Consider the following 20,831-nt stretch of genomic DNA (forward strand, 5'->3'; position numbering starts at 1 on the left):
TGATTACAGATTGATGCAAATGTCATACTCCTGGCTTTGGATCCTACTCTGTTCTCAGGCACACTGCTGTGTGCTGTGCTGTACTCTGGTCAAGTGGCTGTGCTGTGTCCAGAGACTCCGGACCCATACAAGTGGCTGTCCTGCGTGCATCCACTCCACTGCTGCCTACGCACCTGTCTAGTGTCCAGTGCTGTGCTCCGCTCCAGTGCACACAAAAAAATCATAAAAGTTACAACTTTTTTTAAATAGTAATCAAAAAGCTTTAAAGTTAAGAAAAGTAAGAAATACCTTTTTTTTTTTTTTTTTTTTGCAGTACCCCACTGTTTATCTATTATGTAAAAGTACTGTGACTCAGCAGGCTGCGACCCACTGTGTATACATAATGTACAAGTACTGTACTGTACTGTGACTCTGCAGGCTGTACTCCACTGTGTATGCACAACACAAGTACTGTGACTCTGCAGGCTGTACTCCACTGTGTATCCACAACATACAAGTACTGTGACTCTGCATGCTGTACTCCACTGTGTATCCATAACATACAAGTACTGTCACTTCACAGGTTGTACCCTACTGCATTGACTCTATCATATACAGGGGTAGATGTACTGTATGAACCTACATTATGTACTTTAGTAATAGCTGCACTAGAGATGAGCGGGTTCGGTTCTCCGAGAACCGAACCCCCCCCGAACTCCACGTGGTTTACACGGGTCCGAGGCAAGCTAGGTTGTTCCCACCTGACTCGGAAAACCCGAACGAGGGAAAACATCATCATCCCGCTGTCAGATTCTCGCGAGATTCAGATTCCATATAAAGAGCTGCGCGTTGCTGCCATTTTCACTTGTGCATTGTAGAGAGAGCGGAGAGGACGTGGCTACGTTCTCTTAGTGGAAATCTCAATATCAGTGCTCAGTATCAGTGCTTACTTATTGCTGCTCAGTAATACTAGTAGTGTGTCTCTCTTGTGCTGCATCTTGCTGCTCAGTGTCAGTTCTCAGTATTATCCTCATCAGTGCTCAGTATCACTGCTCATTGTCTTGTGCTGCAGTGTGGTGCTCAGTATACTACAGCACATTACTAATAGTCCAGTGTCTTGCGCTGCATCTTGCTGCTCAGTGTCAGTTCTCAGTATTATCCTCATCAGTGCTCAGTATCACTGCTCATTGTCTTGTGCTGCAGTGTGGTGCTCAGTATACTACAGTAGATTACTAATAGTCCAGTGCTGCATCTTGCTGCTGTAGGGTGCTGTGGTAGTGTCCCGTCACTGCATAGGTCATCATCATTCCAGTCACAGTGGTATCTGGTATCTATCTAGTGGTATCTAATTCCAGACATAACCGCCGTCTAATTCCAGATATATTACTGGCATATAAGATTAGCTGAAGGCTGCATAAACCTGAGGCCATATAAGAGCCCATTTTTTTGTGATTGGTTGTTTATGACTAAGCAGTTGCTAGGTAGATTAGTGTTTTCTCTGGTATTTTTCCTATTGGATTATAGGGCTGTCCGTCAAGGGTTTAGGGGTTGGTCTCGGAATACTATATAAACCATAGTCATGTGCCTCAGACTTCCTCTTGCCATTTTGGAATGGCCCAGGAAGGCTGAGTACTTGACTGTTTTGTCATAGTGTCTTTATTGGTTTTATGTTCTTCTTATTATTTCTGCACGATTAGCTGTTCCCTCTGCCCTCCTCCTCTCTCCTCCTGTCCCTTTTTTTGCAGTGCCCTGTGCCTCCTTCCCCACATCTGGCATCCGCGTTCCCGCAGGTCCGCGCCCCCCCCCCCCCCTCCCGGCGCCTCTTGTATGCCGCAGCGTGTACTGAGCGCGGCCTCCCCTGCAGCAGTCCCCCCATCCCTTTGGTCTCAGCGTGGACGGACCGCGGCGGCCAGCGCTGCTAATCCTGCTGCTCGCCCAGCGGGCGTGCTGCCGCGACCGCGGCGGGTGGTGCTCTGGCAGGCCGGGGCCATCCGCGATGGGCATAATATGCGGGCGGCTCCCTCACCTGGTCCTCCGGCTTTTCGGCGCGGCCCTCGTCCTCTCCCCTGTTGCGGCTCCGGCCAGCGGCGCTGGGCCCACGTGTTGCCTGGCGTCTTGGAGCGGGCCGCCGGCGGGGGAGGGGGAGCTGCGGCCGCGGGGGTCCCCTGATTCAATGGGGCATCAGGTGTTCCCTGTGCCCTGGGTTTTTGGGTTTTCCATGCTGCTACCCCTGGGCTCCCCCACGCTGGGGGGTCAGGTTTGGGATATTTTCTGTTCTGGGGGGGGGGGTAGTGTTGTGGGTACCCGTGCTTTTGGGGGGATGGGTTTTGGCGCAAGGGGTCGCTGGCTCCTGTCCTGGGTGTCACTGGCCTAGTAAATGGGGTATTGCACGGGCATTGCAGTTCGTAGCTCTGGCTCGGGCACCTTGGCCTACGGTGGCCGGGCTACGGTTGCGGAGGCCGCAGCGGCCCCTCCCGGGGTTGGCGCAGTGCTGGCGCCGCAGCGGTGGTATGGCCTGTCGCGCAGTGCCCTGGGGGGAGGGGGGCTACCAGATCGGATTCATGGGGGGAATGTTTTGGTTGGCTTTGGACCCCGGGCTCCCGGGTGTTACCGCCTGGGGCCCCCGGCTTGCACATAGGGGTGGGTGGGCTTTGTTGTCGATTAGGGTCTACGCTGGGGGTCGGCCTGCTGGGGTTCCCCATGGGGAGTTGTGGTACTACGGTGTGCCCCTGTGCCCACTGTGGGCGTTCTTCATGGTCCCTGGTCCACTGGGTGGGTGCGATCAGCTGCCCCCTCCTGTTGGTGGCTCTGTTGCCCGCCCTCCCCCCCCCCCCGGATGGGCGTGGAGGGGGTTGCTGATGGTTTTTCCCCAGGCCCCCCTGGCTGGCTCCCATCGCCGGCCCCAGCCCCTCGCGGTTGCGCAGTCATTCCCCACCCCATCCCAGCGACGCTTGGTTGCGCGGCGGTTCCTGTTCCCTGTTTGCGCTCCCTCTTTTCTTCCCAGCTGCATGTTGTCCTGTTCGGGCGTCTCCTGGACCGCGGATTGGGGGTCCGCGAGTCGAAGGCCGGGAGAAGATTCGGTGTCTGCTGGAGAGGTTCGGTCGGGATCGTCATCGGCTGGAGTGGTTCCGGGTCCATAAGGTAACGGTGAGCATGCTGTTTCGTTGTTCTTTAGCATTGTTTTGTCTAGTTTGTGTTTCCTCATTTTCCCCGGGCGCCCGCATAGAGTGGCCTAGCTTACTGAGCGTCGCGCGGCTGCAGGGCAGGGGTACATAGGGGTGCCGGTGGCTGCGGGCATGTCGGCTCCCTGATGTGTTGGTGGTAGGTTCATGGTGCTATGTAAGTAGTAGCGGGCTGTGCGGACGGTGGGATGGCGGTGTTGCTGCTGCACGGGACTGTGGTCGTACGCCGGTGCCCAGGCCTTGGACTGTCCTGTCGGCCCGGGCTCCCGCCTGAGATGGTGGGGGTTTAGTGTGTGCGTCGGATTTTGGTAGGCGTGGGGGTAAATTATCGCGTTCCCCACTCTTGCGGGGCGGTAACATAACCGGGTACGTACCCCGATCGCGAGAGGAACACTTTCCACTCCGTCTGGGGCCAGGGGTAGCACGGACAGCCCTTCCGCTGTTCCCGTAGGTGCCCATGTCTGTCAATTTGTCCCAGCCATATGGGGTTTTGTTTCTAATGCCTTTTCAAATGCTTCCTGCAGGGGGCATTTTTCTGTCTGTTGACTGGTCCTTGTGTTTGGGTGACATTGCGGTTGGGTTTCCTGCTGTTTGGAGTTGTGCTCTGCGTCCACTTTTTCACCATCTTCCCTTCTCTGGTGTCTGTTTCCTATTTCTGGGGTTTTTCCATTGGGGAGCATTTTTTCTGCATGGGTTTGTCTGTCACCTGTTGGTTTGGTTCTGCACGTTTTGCATGGCTGTAACTTACAGGACGCTTTTGGTGCTGGCTCAGGGCCGTGTTTTCTGTCTCAGGGTGCTTCTTGGGGGTGGTTCCCGTTTTTCTTTCATGATCGTCGGCCTCCCTCCCCCTCCACCTGTATGTCATCTGGTTCCCAGCAGTTGTCGGCGCAACGTTTCCCTGCGTGCGACCCGGGCATGTCCCCTGGGGTGCGAGGCATGGTTGTGCTTCCTTTGCTACATTCCGTGCATTGGTGCTTGGGACAGCTAGTGAGTTGTCTTTTTGAGCCTGATTTGTGTCTACGGGCGGCCGGGTCGGCCCGGCGCCTTTGGACGGGCTAGGGCGGCTCCTCCCGTGCTCCGGACGATGACTCCGATGGCAGGGTTTCATTGGCTTTCGGGGGTAGGTTTGTTTGCTCCGGCGAGGTGGTTTTTTATTAGGTCGCCTTAGGTACTTTGAGAGCCTTGGTCTGAGAGTTTTTTCCCGGGTTGGCAGGTCCGGGGCGTCTGCCCTTGCGGGCACTTCTTTTCGCTCCGTACTACTGTGGCTGGCGGATATCCATGGCCTTCATGGGATGGGCGTCGGGGCATCCTATGGCTGTAGCTGTTGCGTGGGCTCATCCATTTCAGTATATTTAGGTGAAGTTGCGGTGGTCCCATCTGGGTCCGGCCAGGCGGGGCGTAGTCTGGTTCGGGCAGGTTGCGCTGTTCGGGCTAGTTTTCATGCTGGTTTTACTCAGGCGTGCCGGGTCAGTGGATGGTGACCGGTGACTGGTCATTTTTGAACTCCGGTTTGCCTGTCGGTGATTTTCTGGCGGGCGCCTGGATGGTGGTCGGTTCGGCAGCACGGGTACAGTGCATGGGTCAATACAGTGAGGATTTGCATGGCCCCTGCGCTTGGAGGCCGCGCCAATCATGGGCGTTCCTTTTTTTCCTGTGCAGACTTGCGGGTTCTGAGGGGGTTTGGGGTGGCCGGGGTCATTAGTTTTCCCCCTTTTTAGAGCGCAGGCGCTTACGGATGGTGACACACTGCCTATGGCGTGGGTGGGTGTCCGGTGCGGCCTTTGGTGGGGGGCCACTTTCTTTTGTGTACCCTCCTTGGTCCGCTTCGCGGGTTTTCAGTTTCTGCAGCTTTACGGCTATGGTGGTTGCAGGGTACCCATTTCCTTGCGGATTGGGGCGACTACGCCTGCTGCGACGGTGGGTTCTTCAGTGGCAGCGTTAGGTTCTGGGCTGCTGGGGATATGCGTGATATACAGCCTCTGGGCGTTTTGGGTATGGTTTGGGCTATTGATACCCATTTCCTTGCGGATCAGGGCTGTTTGCGCATGCTGCAGTGGCCGGTTTTTCAGCGGGTGCTGGGTTGAGGGGAGTCTATGTGCTATGCAGACTCGTTGAATACGGTCTTTCGGGCTCTGGTACCCATTCCTTGCGGACTGGGGGCCGTTGCGGGTGCTGTGGCGGCACGTTCTTCAGTGGCAGCGCTTCGGGTGCTGTGCTGCGGGGACTGTGCTTTGTATGGTGATTTAGGATTGGGGTGGGCAGCCACGGAGTCCGCCACGACAGCTATTCAGGAGCTGGGCCGTTGGCGGTAGGCTTCTTAGGTCCTATTGCTTGCGGATTGGGGTGGCTACCATGAGGCTGCCACAGGGTCCTCCACAGCAGCTATTCAGGAGATGGGCCGTTGGAGGTATACTTCTTAGGTCCTAATCCTTGCGGAGTGGGGTGGCTACCATGCGGCAGCCACAGGGTCCTCCACGGCAGCTGTTCAGGAGCTGGGGAGTTGGAGGTGTACTTCTTAGGTCCTATTCCTTGCGGATTGGGGAGGCTACCATGCGGCAGTCACAGGGTCCTCCACGACAGCTGTTCAGGAGCTGGGCCGTTTGGAGGTATACTTCTTAGGTCCTATTCCTTGCGGATTGGGGTGGCTACCATGCGGCAGCCACAGGGTCCTCCACGGCGGCTGTTCAGGAGCTGGGGCGTTGGAGGTATACTTCTCATAGGTCCTATTCCTTGCGGATTGGGGTGGCTATATTGTTATATTCTATGTCCCGCACCAGACTAAACTATTACAATTCCAGTGATAGCATTGTATTCAAAATAGAAACCAGCTAATAGTCATATTCCTCTTCCGGGATTCAAATGAGAAATGCTGTAGGTGCTCCTGCAATCAAAATAAACCTTACACAAAACAACATGTTTGTTGCAAAAGGGGCAACAAAAAGAGTAGATTGCTTTTTGGAGCACTCTTTTATCACAATTTAATGTATAAGTCAATATGATATGATTATAGTCGATTAAAACGTAACCTTTAATTATTTCTTTTAAAATGAAAAGGGGTATTCTGAGTGGCGTAGACCTATATGTATCTGCCACCCTAAGATTTGTCACTAATTCGACCAATATTTTTCCTATGGTGAAAATATCATAGTCCAGATGCTACAAAGTCTCAAATTCGACCAATATTTTTCCTGTGGTGAAAATATTAACCATCATAGTCAAGATGCTACCGTCTATATATTATCTTATCTATGTGTGAAATACACACCTCAAATGCATAGCATCGTTCAAGAAAAGTTATTATAACTTTCTAATTGAATTTATTGCTCATAGATTTGAACGCATCTATGCTGTTAAGCAATCATGATTAGATTCCAGCTATATTTTCTATTCAAAACACCTGTAGCAATTCCAGCTTGTATAGTATCCAGCAAATTTCTGGACCTATGTAACCGATAAATTTCTCTCTATTCCCTATACCCATGTCCTGTTCACAATGGCAGAGGGTATGGGTTCCATGATCCTAATGCAGTCTAATTAAGTCCTTATGTGAAAAATTTCACTAAATTGGCCCTTGTCTTGCCCATTAGCATAATTCAAGAAAACATAGAGAAGCTAATTACCATAGAGGTTAGCATAAATAATTCTCAATACCACAGCAAAGGCATTGTGTAGCCCTTAATGCATGGATCACATTTTTTCTCTCAATAGTTTCCTGAGGATATGTCTCGTACCTGTAACAATTCTGGCTTATAATAATACCTGTAACAATTCTGGCTTATATTTTATCAGATAAATTTCTGGACTAGTGTAACAGAGTAAATTCTTTCTATCCCCTATATCCATGATACCACAGCAGAAGCATTAAGAATATTTTGCATGGTCATGAAATAAATGCATGTACCAAATGTGACCCTCAATGTATGAAAAACACTGTGCTGGGTGATAAATTTATACAGATATAGATGCCGTACTGAGCTGTTTATCTACAGTCTTAGCTGGTTCAAAAAACATATAGCATGTTGTTCCCATAATTACAATACTGCAGCATATCGTTCACCAATGGAATCCATGTTTTTTTGAACAAACCCTGTAATGAGAGCATGGACGAATTGCCGACTGTGAAATTAAATCTATTTTTTCACAGTATAGTATAATGTTACTGTAATTTATACATTTAATAACCTAAGCCATTAATGAGTTGTGGATTCTAATAACGTCATACATCTATATAGCACAATAGTGTTCAAAGAGAATAGTACAGTCCGATGTGCCGTCTCCCTCATCTGCTGCCCAATATCATCGTGGAGCGGATACTGGGTGAGAGTAAGGGTGATTGCCGGGCTGATGGAAACATAGATTCAGCGTCACTTTGTCATCCTGTATCTGGTGTTACGTGGACCCTGTTGCCTCTGGCATTGCAGAGTCCAGATTCGCCAGCAGGAAACAGGTGAACGCTAGGAAAAAGGGATAGAAAGTGCAGGTTATATATTTCCTTTAGCCTGGATAATTCACTGCTAATATGGTGGTAATGCTTCAGTTGTATTTTCAGATATATTTCCAATAAATGCTGCCAATCAGACAAGGACCAAAGAATACGTAGGCTAACTAACTATTGACATAATCCTGATGCTCCAGCTGCATTTTCTAAAATATCATGTTTAAAGTTATAGCCGCAAATTAGACAAGGGACCAGAAAAACACATGAGCAGGTGTAATCGGTGGTAAGCTGTCTAGGTCACCTGTGCAGTGCGGGATGGCCGTTCTCAGTGTGCCATTCGCGGCTTCCTGCTGCTGCAGTGCAATGAGGAATAGCCGTTCTATCAATGTGCCATTCGCGGCTCCCCGCTGCTGTAGACTGCCGTGACCGTTCGGCTACGGTCTTCAGACCAGGACTGAACGTACGTTTCACCACGTCGGCTTGATCACCAGTCAGCCTGACGTGGTACAGACAGTCACTCCATTTAACTTTCAGCTAACCAATCTCTATCGTTGGTAATCAAATCAGCGCCCAAGGGTCACCTGTAATTACTTTGATAGTTAAAGAGTCTAAACTCCCGTATGTCAAAATCAGTGTTTAAAAAGTCTATTAACGTAAGTGTTTAATTGTATCGGAGAGACACCTTTCTTTAGATATATTATGCGCCCTATGGACACCTGTTATCACTCATATAGTCCTAAGGTCCAAACTTCCTTACATCCAAATCATTATTTTACAGAGCTATGCACGCGATTGTTTGATTTCAAATAACTATAATCGGGAGACACATCTTACTTTTAAAGACAATAGGCACCTCAATTACTGGGATACAATTAAAATGGTTTTTGTATCAGCGTGATCATAAAGTTGTTGTTTTAATATTGGAGGAGATACCCGGAACTGTAGCAATTCAATGTCGGAGATTTGTTATATATATTGGAGAGATGATGTTTTAAATATGTCCCATACAATTTGTTCTATACTAAAGGATATTTTATCAACAGATTCAGCTGTGTACCAGTCCTTGCAGATTGTTTGGTGAACGAGTAATATTGAGATGAGTGAGGCGGTTTAGAGAGTGGAAAATGGGAAATAAAGGAAAAGAAAAAGAAAAAAGAGGGAGATAAAAGAAAAATATATGATTGGTTATACTACGTGGCAATACGTGATATGTGTGTTGTATGTGGACAGAAAAAAGAAGAAAAGAGAAAGAAGAAAGAAAAAGGAGGGGGAAAGAGAGCATTTATTTACTGTCGTGGTAATATCCTAATAATCATATGTAAATATATGTGTTAAAGATTAAATAATATGTGAATATTGTGCATGAATGAAACCGGAAAAGATTAGTGTCATGTACGTGTAAGTGTATAATAATGCCATTTGCGCTACATATGTATACGTTTGTATCTAATTAAGTGAAAAAAAAAACCTTAAATCTAGATGAATCTGCTAAGCAGAGAGACATCTATATATCTCTAATTTTTATGTGTACGTGTATATCTCTGTGTGTCTCATAGATTGTTTTGTGTTATTTGAATCATAAATAATGGTGAACAAAAGAATATCGGATTGTGTACATAATAAAAAAACCAGGTAACCCACTGCAAAACTGTGTAAGTGAAATTAGTTAAAACCTGATGTATATGTGAAAAGCGTGTTAGAAATGGTTGTTGATTGTCAATAGAATGATCATATATGTAGAGAATGTCATATCACTCCCTTCAACATAGTGCCTTTAATCCTTGATTGGATAAAGGGGCCCTTGATCATTTGTATAAATATAAGGATCCCCATATCTAAGTGGCATGTTATCTATATGTTGCATCATGCCATTTCATTCGCAGTATCCCGTTCCTCATCTCATGATTCTATCAATGAGATTAATATATTAGTTCTGGTCTGCTGGTGCACTTCGTTCTAGCTATTGGCTCCTATCCTGGTGTGGGTGCATAAATATTCCTTCAGTTCTATGACCATATGCTCTCTCATATAGAAAACCCCTATCATAGAGAGGCATCTTTATTTATAAAAAACAATTGAATAGGAATATCTCTTTCCTAATATTGGGATTATAGAAACACTGTAAAATTTATGTGCTCATTCAGGCCTTTTGGTGCTAAGCATCCTAGTCTGAATGTCCATTCACTCTCCCTTCTTAACAGTTCCTTCATTGTGTCCCCTCCACGAATACCCATTTTGATTCTTTCCAGGCCAAAAACTTGAATTTGATGTGAGACATTGTCACGATATTGATGGAAGTGTCTCGCTACGGTTGTGATCTGTTTGAAATTATTCATGTCTTTTGCCGCATTCCGGATATTTCCCACATGTTCTAGGACTCTCATTTTGAACATTCTAGTGGTAATTCCTACATACCTCATGCCACACGTGCATAATAGGCAATAGCTTCTCTATGTTTTCTTGAATTATGCTAATGGGCAAGACAAGGGCCAATTTAGTGAAATTTTTCACATAAGGACTTAATTAGACTGCATTAGGATCATGGAACCCATACCCTCTGCCATTGTGAACAGGACATGGGTATAGGGAATAGAGAGAAATTTATCGGTTACATAGGTCCAGAAATTTGCTGGATATTATACAAGCTGGAATTGCTACAGGTGTATTGAATAGAAAATATAGCTGGAATCTAATCATGATTGCTTAACAGCATAGATGCGTTCCAATCTATGAGCAATAAATTCAATTAGAAAGTTATAATAACTTTTCTTGAACGATGCTATGCATTTGAGGTGTGTATTTCACACATAGATAAGATAATATATAGACGGTAGCATCTTGACTATGATGGTTAATATTTTCACCACAGGAAAAATATTGGTCGAATTTGAGACTTTGTAGCATCTTGACTGATATTTTCACCATAGGAAAAATATTGGTCGAATTAGTGACAAATCTTAGGGTGGCAGATACATATAGGTCTACGCCACTCAGAATACCCCTTTTCATTTTAAAAGAAATAATTAAAGGTTACGTTTTAATCGACTATAATCATATCATATTGACTTATACATTAAATTGTTATAAAAGAGTGCTCCAAAAAGCAATCTACTCTTTTTGTTGCCCCTTTTGCAACAAACATGTTGTTTTGTGTAAGGATTGGGGTGGCTACCATGCGGCAGTCACAGGGTCCTCCACGGCAGCTGTTCAGGAGCTGGGGCGTTGGAGGTGTACTTCTTAGGTCCTATTCCTTGCGGATTGGGGTGGCTACCATGCGGCAGTCACAGGGTCCTCCACGGCAGCTAATCAGGAGGTGGTCCGTTGTAGGTATACGTTTAGGTCCTATTCCTTGCGGATGGGGGTGGCTACCGTGCAGCAGCCACAGGGTCCTCCACGGCAGCTATTCAGGAGGTGGTCCGTGGAGGTATGCTTACTATAAGTCCTTCTGCATGTGGATAATGTTTAGTTGCGCCTGTTGCGCTAACCCAAAAACTTGTTTACCCGTATGTTTTTGAACAGGTAGCGTTCAGGAATCGAGGGTGTGAAGTGAATTTTTTAATTTTCCTCCGAGGGGGCCTAATTACAATTGGCTCATCAAAGGTCCACGGGAGGTTTTTTGAGTTTTCTCCTTCACTTGGGTTAATTCTGTTCTCTGTCGTTTGGTTTTCCTATGTGATGTATGTCAGTGTGATGATTTTAGGGTGTTTTCCTTTTGCAGCCGTCGATGGTTTGAATAGGAGTGGCTGGTTGGCCACTCTTACAATTCTTGGGCAGCAGGGCATTCCTTGGTGCGTAGGACAGCTGATGTTTTGGTCAGGGTGGTTTGTTGGTTGGGTGTCCGTGGTTAAGGGATACTGTGGGGTATTTGTACAGCTCCTTTGCCACCGTGAGCATAGTTGGGGTCGTCCTGGCGGTATTGTCCTGCGTTTTGGGCGGCGCTGATAGGGGTCGCGTCTACAGCATCTACCTCAATTTGTTCATTAAGGCTGATTTCATGGGCCACGTTGTCACTGGCCGGAGATCCGTTTTGGGTGGTCAATTAGTCCAGCGTTTTTTCATTGGAGGGGGCGGTGCTTTTCTCAGCTATTGAGAAAGCCCGCCAGATGGTAATTCTGCTGTTTAGTTGTTGTTACGGCTTTTAGGTGGAGTAGTTGTCAGCAGTGGCGGATCCAGGGGGGAGGGGGCACTCAGGCCCGTGCCCCCCTGTCATTTCTGGCGTCCGTCCCCTCCGTCCCCCGTTCTCCCCCTGCGCTCCCCCGTTCTCCCCCGGCGCCGCACAGGGAGATGACGGGCGCCCGCTGAGATTGTGTTACCAGCGGGCGCTCGTCTCCCTGCACAGCGGTAGCCGGAGGCAGGAGCTCAGTACTGAGCTCCGGCTTCCGGCGCTGTCACTGTGCGCCGTGCGCTATGGGAGAGACGTCAGTCATGACGTCTCTCTCATAGTGCTGAGGAGCGGACGCCCAGGGAGGAGGAGGACTGCAGCGGCACGGGAACGGGGCTCGGTAAGTATGTTTTTTTCTTCCTTAATGCAGCGGGGGCATCTCCTGGGGGCAAACTATGGGGGACATTACTACTGGGGGGCATCAACAAGGGGCATTACTACTGGGGGGGCAAACTACTGGGGGCATTATAACTGGGGGGCATCTACTGGGGGCATCACTACTGAGGGGTCATCTATTGGGGGCAGCTACTGGGGGACATTTTTACTGGGGGCCATCTACTGGGGGCATTACTACAGGGGGGTCATCTATTGGGGCAAACTCATAGGGGGCATTATTACTGGGGGGTCATCTATTGGGGGCAGCTACTGGAGCATTATTACTGGGGGGCATCTACTGGGGGCATTACTACTGGGGGGTCATCTATTGGGGGCAGCTACTGGGGGACATTTTTACTGGGTGGCATCTACTGGGGGCATTATTACTGGGGGGCATCTACTGGGGGCATTACTACTGGGAGATCATCTATTGGGGCAAACTTATAAGGGGCATTACTACTGGGGGCAAACTACTGGAGGACATTATTACTGGGGGGTATCTACTGGGGGAAAACTGCTGGGGGACTATTACTGGGGGCCAACTACAAAGGTGCCAACTACTGGCGGCGTAACTACAGGGGCTAAACTACAGGGGGGCCAAACTACTGGGGGCTTAACTACAGGGGCCAAACTACTGGGGGATAACTACAAGGGCCAAACTACTGGGGGCATTACTACTGAAGGCTAAGCTACAAGGGGGCATAACTACAGGGACTAAACTACAATGGGGCAAACTACTGGGGGCATTACCACTGGGAGGCTAAACTAAAGGGGGCAGGGGTAAACTACTGGGGTCATGACTGCAGGGGAATTACCACTGGGGGCATAATGACTGGGGGCATTACTACAGGCAACATTACTACTGGGGGCAATACGGGCATTGCAAAAGGGGCACCACTACTTGGGGGTCTATATAAGGGGCACTACCAGTACAGTGGACATTGCATAATGAGCGCTACAACTGTGGGCATTGTATAAGAAGCGCCACCTCACATGCACCGAAGCCGCACGCAAATGTACTTGCCCCTTCTATGGTGCCCCCCCTATCATTTTCTTCTGGATCCGCCCCTGGTTGTCAGGCATCCTCTGCTTGTACTGCGTCAGCGGCAGTTCTACAAGGAGGATGGGGTTTGTCTTCTCCGGCTGGAGTTTTCGGGTTTTCTTAACTGGGGTTTTGGTCCTTTCCGTTAGCGATCTTGTTTTCCTGGTTTTTATTGGTTTGGATGGCGGGGCGGTTTATTAAACCTTTGTGGCGGGAAGTCGCTACCAACCAGCGGTCAGATGGGCATAAGTGGTCATTGTGGGGCACCCTCTTTAGAAGGACGGCAGGTGTGTCCTTTCCTTGCGGTTGGACATTTAGACGTTCCCTTGCGGGAACCGAACGTTTGCCAGAGAAAAGAGTGGTGAGTCCTGCACAATGCGGGTTATGCAGGGAGGAAGCGGTGTTGTGGTTTAGTCCCCTCCTCAGTTTTTGTGTTTCAATCTAAATGACTGGAGCTGGTGTCCGGTAGCGACTTTTCCTTTGCCATCCTCCAATATAAAATCAATTCAATTACAATTATAGTTTAAAGAACAGGTCAGCGTTCAATAAATATCGTCTGACCTTTAACTACAGCTAACCGTGTCCGTGTCGTTATTTTAGTGTGTCGTTTATTTAGTGGTAAGCTAGCTTAAAGAAGTGTTTATGTCAATCTCAATAAAATTATGGGCGCCTTATTCCACACATTAAAAAATGGATAACAAAAATGTGGAGGGTAAAACAGGGAAAGATCAAGATCCACTTCCACCTAGTACTGAAGCTGCTTCCACTAGTCATGGCAGAGACGATTCAATGCCATCAACGTCGTCTGCCAAGGCCGATGCCCAATGTCATAGTAGAGAGCATTTAAAATCGAAAAAGCAAAAGTTCAGTAAATTGACCCAAAAATCTAAATTAAAATCATCTGGGGAGAAGCGTAAACTTGCCAATATGCCATTTACGACACGGTGTGGCAAGGAACGGCTGAGGCCCTAGCCTATGTTCATGGCTAATGGTTCAGCTTCACATGAGTATGGAAGCACTCATCCTCCCGCTAGAAAAATGAAAAGAGTTAAGCTGGCAAAAGCACAGCAAAGAATTGTGCGTTCTATATCTCAAATCCCCAAGGAGAGTCCAAATGTGTCAGCGGGTGCGATGCCTGACCTTCCCAACACTGGACGGGAAGAGGTGGCTCCTTCCACCATTTGCACGCCCCTTGCAAGTGCTGGAAGGAGCACCCACAGTCCAGTTCCTGATATTCAAATTGAAGATGTCACTGTTGAAGTACACCAGGATGAGGATTTGGGTGTTGCTGGCGCTGAGGAGGAAATTGACAAGAAGGATGCTGATGGTGAGGTGGTTTGTTTAAGTCAGGCACCCGGGGAAACACCTGTTGTCCGTGGGATGAATAAGGCCATTGACAATCACCTCTTCGGTGTGGAATTATTTCATCAGAAATGCGGACAACTGGTGTCAAGCCATGTGTTGGCCTTGTCAGGGCCGGTGCAAGGTTTCTTGGCACCCTAGGCAAAACTACTGCCTACTGCCCCTTCACCCTACTCACTCTTCAGGTGAAAGGCATACTGCTGCTCTCCCCCACCTACAGACTGTTGCATGGCTGCTCTTTTCTCCCAATCTGTGTGGTTTCCTGCTGCTCTCACCCCCCCTACTCTTTTAAATGTCTTCTGTTCTATCCCCTCCATCATCTGTGTGCATGCTGCAGCACATCCCCCCCAGACTGTGTGCATGCCTGATGCTCATCTGCCCCCCCCCCTCCCCCAGACTGCTGCTCTCCCCATCAAATGCAGAGAGTGCACTGTGCAGCCACCTTACCTGCAGGCTGCGATGCAGAGTTGGGACTGAGTAGTCTGTGAAAGAGCCTTGAATGAAGAGCAGTGATGTTTGTCACACTGAGCCAGGACTCCAGGAGCTGTCAAAATTACTGCCTGTGCCCGGGTGGAGGTGGAGCTGGAGGCTGCAATATAGAGGCTTGGCAGTTGCGGCTACTGTAGATTAGTGATGAGCGGGTTCGGTTTCTCGGAAACCGAACCCCCCCGAACTTCACCCTTTTTACACGGGTCCGAGCCATACTCTGATTCTCCCGTATGGCTCGGTTAACCCGAGCGCGCCTGAACGTCATCATCCCGCTGTCGGATTCTCGCGAGATTCGGATTCTATATAAGCAGCCTCGCGTCGCCGCCATTTTCACTCATGCATTGGAAATGTTAGGGAGAGGACGTGGCTGGCGTCCTCTCCGTTTATTCATTGTTGAGTTGATGCAAATATTTGTGCTTGCTTATATCATTGTGGGGACTGGGGAGCAGCTTTATATTAATATAGGAGGAGTACAGTGCAGAGTTTTGCTGATCAGTGTCCACCAGTTTTATCCGTTCTCTGCCTGAAAAAAACGCTCCTTATCTGTGCTCAGTGTGCTGCATATATCTGTGCTCACACTGCTTAATTGTGGGGACTGGGGAGCAGCAGTATTATATAGCAGGAGTACAGTGCAGAGTTTTGCTGACAGTGACCACCAGTATACGTTGTCTGCCTGTAAAAACACTCCATATCTGTGCTCAGTGTGCAGCTTTATTGTGGGGACTGGGGACCACCAGTATAATATTATATAGGAGGAGTACAGTGCAGAGTTTTGCTGACCAGTGACCACCAGTATATAATATATAGCATTACGGTACAGTAGGCCACTGCTGTACCTACCTCTGTGTCGTCAAGTATACTATCCATCCACATTCTATACCTGTGGTGCATTTTAGTTTTGCAGTTTGCTGACACAGTGACCACCAGTATATATAGCAGTACGGTACGGAAGGCCACTGCTGTACCTACCTCTGTGTCGTCAAGTATACTATCCATCTACATTCTATATCTGTGGTGCATTTTAGTTGTGCAGTTTGCTGACACAGTGACCACCAGTATATATAGCAGTACGGTATGGAAGGCCACTGCTGTACCTACCTCTGTGTCATCAAGTATACTATCCATCTACATTCTATACCTGTGGTGCATTTTAGTTTTGCAGTTTGCTGACACAGTGACCACCAATATATATAGCAGTATGGTACGGAAGGCCACTGCTGTACCTACCTCGGTGTCGTCAAGTATACTATCCATCTACATTCTATACCTGAGGTGCATTTCAGTTGTGCGCAGTATATATAGTAGTAGGCCATTGCTATTGATACAAGCATATAATTCCACACATTAAAAAATGGAGAACAAAAATGTAGAGGTTAAAATAGGGAAAGATCAAGATCCACTTCCACCTCGTGCTGAAGCTGCTGCCACTAGTCATGGCCGAGACGATGAAATGCCATCAACGTCGTCTGCCAAGGCCGATGCCCAATGTCATAGTAGAGAGCATGTACAATCCAAAAAACAAAAGTTCAGTAAAATTACCCAAAAATCAAAATTGAAAGCGTCTGATGAGAAGCGTAAACTTGCCAATATGCCATTTACGACACGGAGTGGCAAGGAACGGCTGAGGCCCTGGCCTATGTTCATGGCTAGTGGTTCAGATTCACATGAGGATGGAAGCACTCATCCTCTCGCTAGAAAAATGAAAAGACTTAAGCTGGCAAAAGCACAGCAAAGAACTGTGCGTTCTTCTAAATCACAAATCCCCAAGGAGAGTCCAATTGTGTCGGTTGCGATGCCTGACCTTCCCAACACTGGACGGGAAAAGCTTGCGCCTTCCACAATTTGCACGCCCCCTGCAAGTGCTGGAAGGAGCACCCGCAGTCCAGTTCCTGATAGTCAAATTGAAGATGTCAGTGTTGAAGTACACCAGGATGAGGATATGGGTGTTGCTGGCGCTGGGGAGGAAATTGACATGGAGGATTCTGATGGTGAGGTGGTTTGTTTAAGTCAGGCACCCGGGGAGACACCTGTTGTCCGTGGGACGAATATGGCCATTGACATGCCTGGTCAAAATACAAAAAAAATCAGCTCTTCGGTCTGGAATTATTTCAACACAAATGCGGACAACAGGTGTCAAGCCGTGTGTTGCCTTTGTCAAGCTGTAATAAGTAGGGGTAAGGACGTTAACCACCTCGGAACATCCTCCCTTATACGTCACCTGCAGCGCATTCATCATAAGTTAGTGACAAGTTCAAAAACTTTGGATGACAGCTGAAGCAGTCCACTGACCACTAAATCCCTTCCTCTTGTAACCAAGCTCCTGCAAACCACACCACCAACTCCCTCAGTGTCAATTTCCTCCTTACACAGGAAAGCCAATAGTCCTGCAGGCCATGTCACTGGCAAGTCTGACGAGTCCTCTCCTGCCTGGGATTCCTCTGATGCATCCTTGAGTGTAACTCCTACTGCTGCTGGCGCTGCTGTTGTTGCTGCTGGGAGTCGATCGTCATCCCAGAGGGGAAGTCGGAAGACCACTTGTACTACTTCCAGTAAGCAATTGACTGTCCAACAGTCCTTTGCGAGGAAGATGAAATATCAAAGCAGTCATCCTGCTGCAAAGCGGATAACTCAGGTCTTGTCAGCCTGGGTGGTGAGAAACGTGGTTCCGGTATCCATCGTTAATTCAGAGGCAACTAGAGACTTGATTGAGGTACTGTGTCCCCGGTACCAAATACCATCTAGGTTCCATATCTCTAGGCAGACGATACCGAAAATGTACACAGATGTCAGAAAAAGAGTCACCAGTGTCCTAAAAAATGCAGTTGTACCCAATGTCCACTTAACCACGGACATGTGGACAAGTGGAGCAGGGCAGACTCCGGACTATATGACTGTGACAGCCCACTGGGTAGATGTATTGCCTCCCGCAGCAAGAACAGCAGCGGCGGCACCAGTAGCAGCATCTTGCAAACGCCAACTCGTTCCTAGGCAGGCTACGCTTTGTATCACCGCTTTCCATAAGAGGCACACAGCTGACAACCTCTTACGGAAACTGAGGAACATCATCGCAGAATGGCTTACCCCAATTGGATTCTCCTGGGGATTTGTGACATCGGACAACGCCAGCAATATTGAGCGTGCATTACATCTGGGCAAATTCCAGCACGTCCCATGTTTTGCACATACATTGAATTTGGTGGTGCAGAATTATTTAAAAAACGACAGGGGCATGCAAGAGATGCTGTCGGTGGCCCAAAGAATTGCGGGCCACTTTCGGCATTCAGCCACCGCGTGCCGAAGACGGGAGCACCACCAAACATTCCTGAACCTGCCCTGCCATCATCTGAAGCAAGAGGTGGTAACGAGGTGGAATTCAACCCTCTATATGCTTCAGAGGATGGAGGAGCAGCAAAAGCCCATTCAAGCCTATACATCTGCCCACGATATAGGCAAAGGAAGGGGGTATGCACCTGACTCAAGCGCAGTGGAGAATGATTTCAACGTTGTGCAAGGTTCTGCAACCCTTTGAACTTGCCACACGTGAAGTCAGTTCGGACACTGCCAGCCTGAGTCAGGTCATTCCCCTCATCAGGCTTTTGCAGAAGGAGCTGGAGACATTGAAGGGGGAGCTAAAACAGAGCGATTCCGCTAGGCATGTGGGACTTATGGATGGAGCCCTTAATTCGCTTAACCACGATTCACGGGTGGTCAATCTGTTGAAATCAGAGCACTACATTTTGGCCACCGTTCTCGATCCTAGATTTAAAACCTACGTTGTATCTCTCTTTCCGGCAGACACAAGTCTGCAGAGGGTCAAAGACCTGCTGGTGAGAAAACTGTCAAGTCAAGCGGAACGTGACCCGTCAACAGCTCCTCCTTCACATTCTCCCTCAACTGGCGGTGCGAGAAAAAGGCTAAGAATTTCGAGCCCACCCGCTGGCGGTGATGCAGGGCAGTCTGGAGTGAGTGCTGACATCTGGTCCGGACTGAAGGACCTAGCAACGATTACTGACATGTCGTCTACTATCACTGCATATGATTCTGTCACCATTGAAAGAATGGTGGATGATTATATGAGTGACCGCATCCAAGTAGGCACGTCAGACAGTCCGTACGTATACTGGCAGGAAAAAGAGGTAATTTGGAGGCCCTTGCACAAACTGGCTTTATTCTACCTAAGTTGCCCTCCCTCCAGTGTGTACTCCGAAAGAGTGTTTAGTGCAGCCGCTCACCTTGTCAGCAATCGGCGTACGAGGTTACTTCCAGAAAATGTGGAGAAGATGATGTTCATCAAAATGAATTATAATCAATTCCTCCGTGGAGACATTCACCAGCAATTGCCTCCAGAAAGTACACAGGGATCTGAGATGGTGGATTCCAGACGGAACGAATTAATAATCTGTGAGGAGGGGGATGTACACAGTGAAAGGGGTAAGGAATCGGAGGATGATGATGAGGTGGACATCTTGCCTCTGTAGAGCCAGTTTGTGCAAGGAGAGATTGATTGCTTCTTTTTTGGTGGGGGCCCAAACCAACCAGTCATTTCAGTCACAGTCGTGTGGCAGACCCTGTCGCTGAAATGATGGGTTCGTTAAAGTGTGCATGTCCTGTTTATACAACATAAGGGTGGGTGGGAGGGCCCAAGGACAATTCCATCTTGCACCTCTTTTTTCTTTCATTTTTCTTTGCATCATGTGCTGTCTGGGGACAATTTTTTTGAAGTGCTATCCTGCCTGACACTGCAGTGCCACTCCTAGATGGGCCAGGTGTTTGTGTCGGCCACTTGTGTCGCTTAGCTTAGTCACACAGCGACCTTGGTGCGCCTCTTTTTTTCTTTGCATCATGTGCTGTTTGGGGACAATTTTTTGAAGTGCCATCCTGCCTGACACTGCAGTGCCACTCCTAGATGGGCCAGGTGTTTGTGTCGGCCACTTGTGTCACTTAGCTAAGCCATCCAGCGACCTTGGTGCAAATTTTAGGACTAAAAATAATATTGTGAGGTGTTCAGAATAGACTGGAAATGAGTGGAAATTATGGTTATTGAGGTTAATAATACTATGGGATCAAAATGACCCCCAAATTCTATAATTTAAGCTGTTTTTAGGGTTTTTGAAAAAAACACCCGAATCCAAAACACACCCGAATCCGACAAAAAAATTTCAGGGAGGTTTTGCCAAAACGCGTCCGAATCCAAAACACGGCCGCGGAACCAAATCCAAAACCAAAACACAAAGCCCGAAAAATGTCCGGTGCACATCACTACTGTAGATATGAGTGCCGGAGGGATTGCGGCAGATGTGAGAGGTGGGACCACGCTACCTTTTTCATTTAGTTGTAGTGGGCTGCCCACGCAGGTCCCGGTGCCCCTAGGCAGCTGCCTAAAGCTGCCTAGTGGAAGCTCCGGCCCTGGCCTTTGTCAAGCTGTAATAAGAAGGGGTAGGGACGTTAACCACCTAGGAACATCCTCCCTTATACGTCACCTGGAGCGCATTCATCAGAAGTCATTGACAAGTTCAAAAACTTTGTGTGACAGCGGAAGCAGTCCACTGACCACTAAATCCCTTCCTCTTGTACCCAAGCTCCTGCAAACCACACCACCAACTCCCTCAATGTTAATTTCCTCCTTAGACAGGAACGCCAATAGTCCTGCAGGCCATGTCACTGGCAAGTCTGATGAGTCCTCTCCTAACTGGGATTCCTCCAATGGATCCTTGAGTGGAACGCCTACTGCTGCTGTTGCTGCTGTTTTTGCTGCTGGGAGTCGATCGTCATCCCAGAAGGGAAGTCTGAAGACCACTTGTA

At 48.3% G+C, this 20,831-nt stretch overlaps 1 protein-coding gene across 1 annotated transcript in view; it reads left to right on the forward strand.

Moving 5' to 3' along the window:
• Positions 1–20,831, forward strand: part of LOC134965072 (sulfotransferase 2B1-like) — a 159,948-nt gene that overhangs the window by 44,834 nt on the left and 94,283 nt on the right. The gene's annotated exons all lie outside the window — the stretch shown is intronic.

The sequence above is a fragment of the Pseudophryne corroboree genome, chromosome 10 (genome assembly GCF_028390025.1).
Source record: "Pseudophryne corroboree isolate aPseCor3 chromosome 10, aPseCor3.hap2, whole genome shotgun sequence".
Lineage (NCBI taxonomy): Eukaryota > Metazoa > Chordata > Amphibia > Anura > Myobatrachidae > Pseudophryne > Pseudophryne corroboree.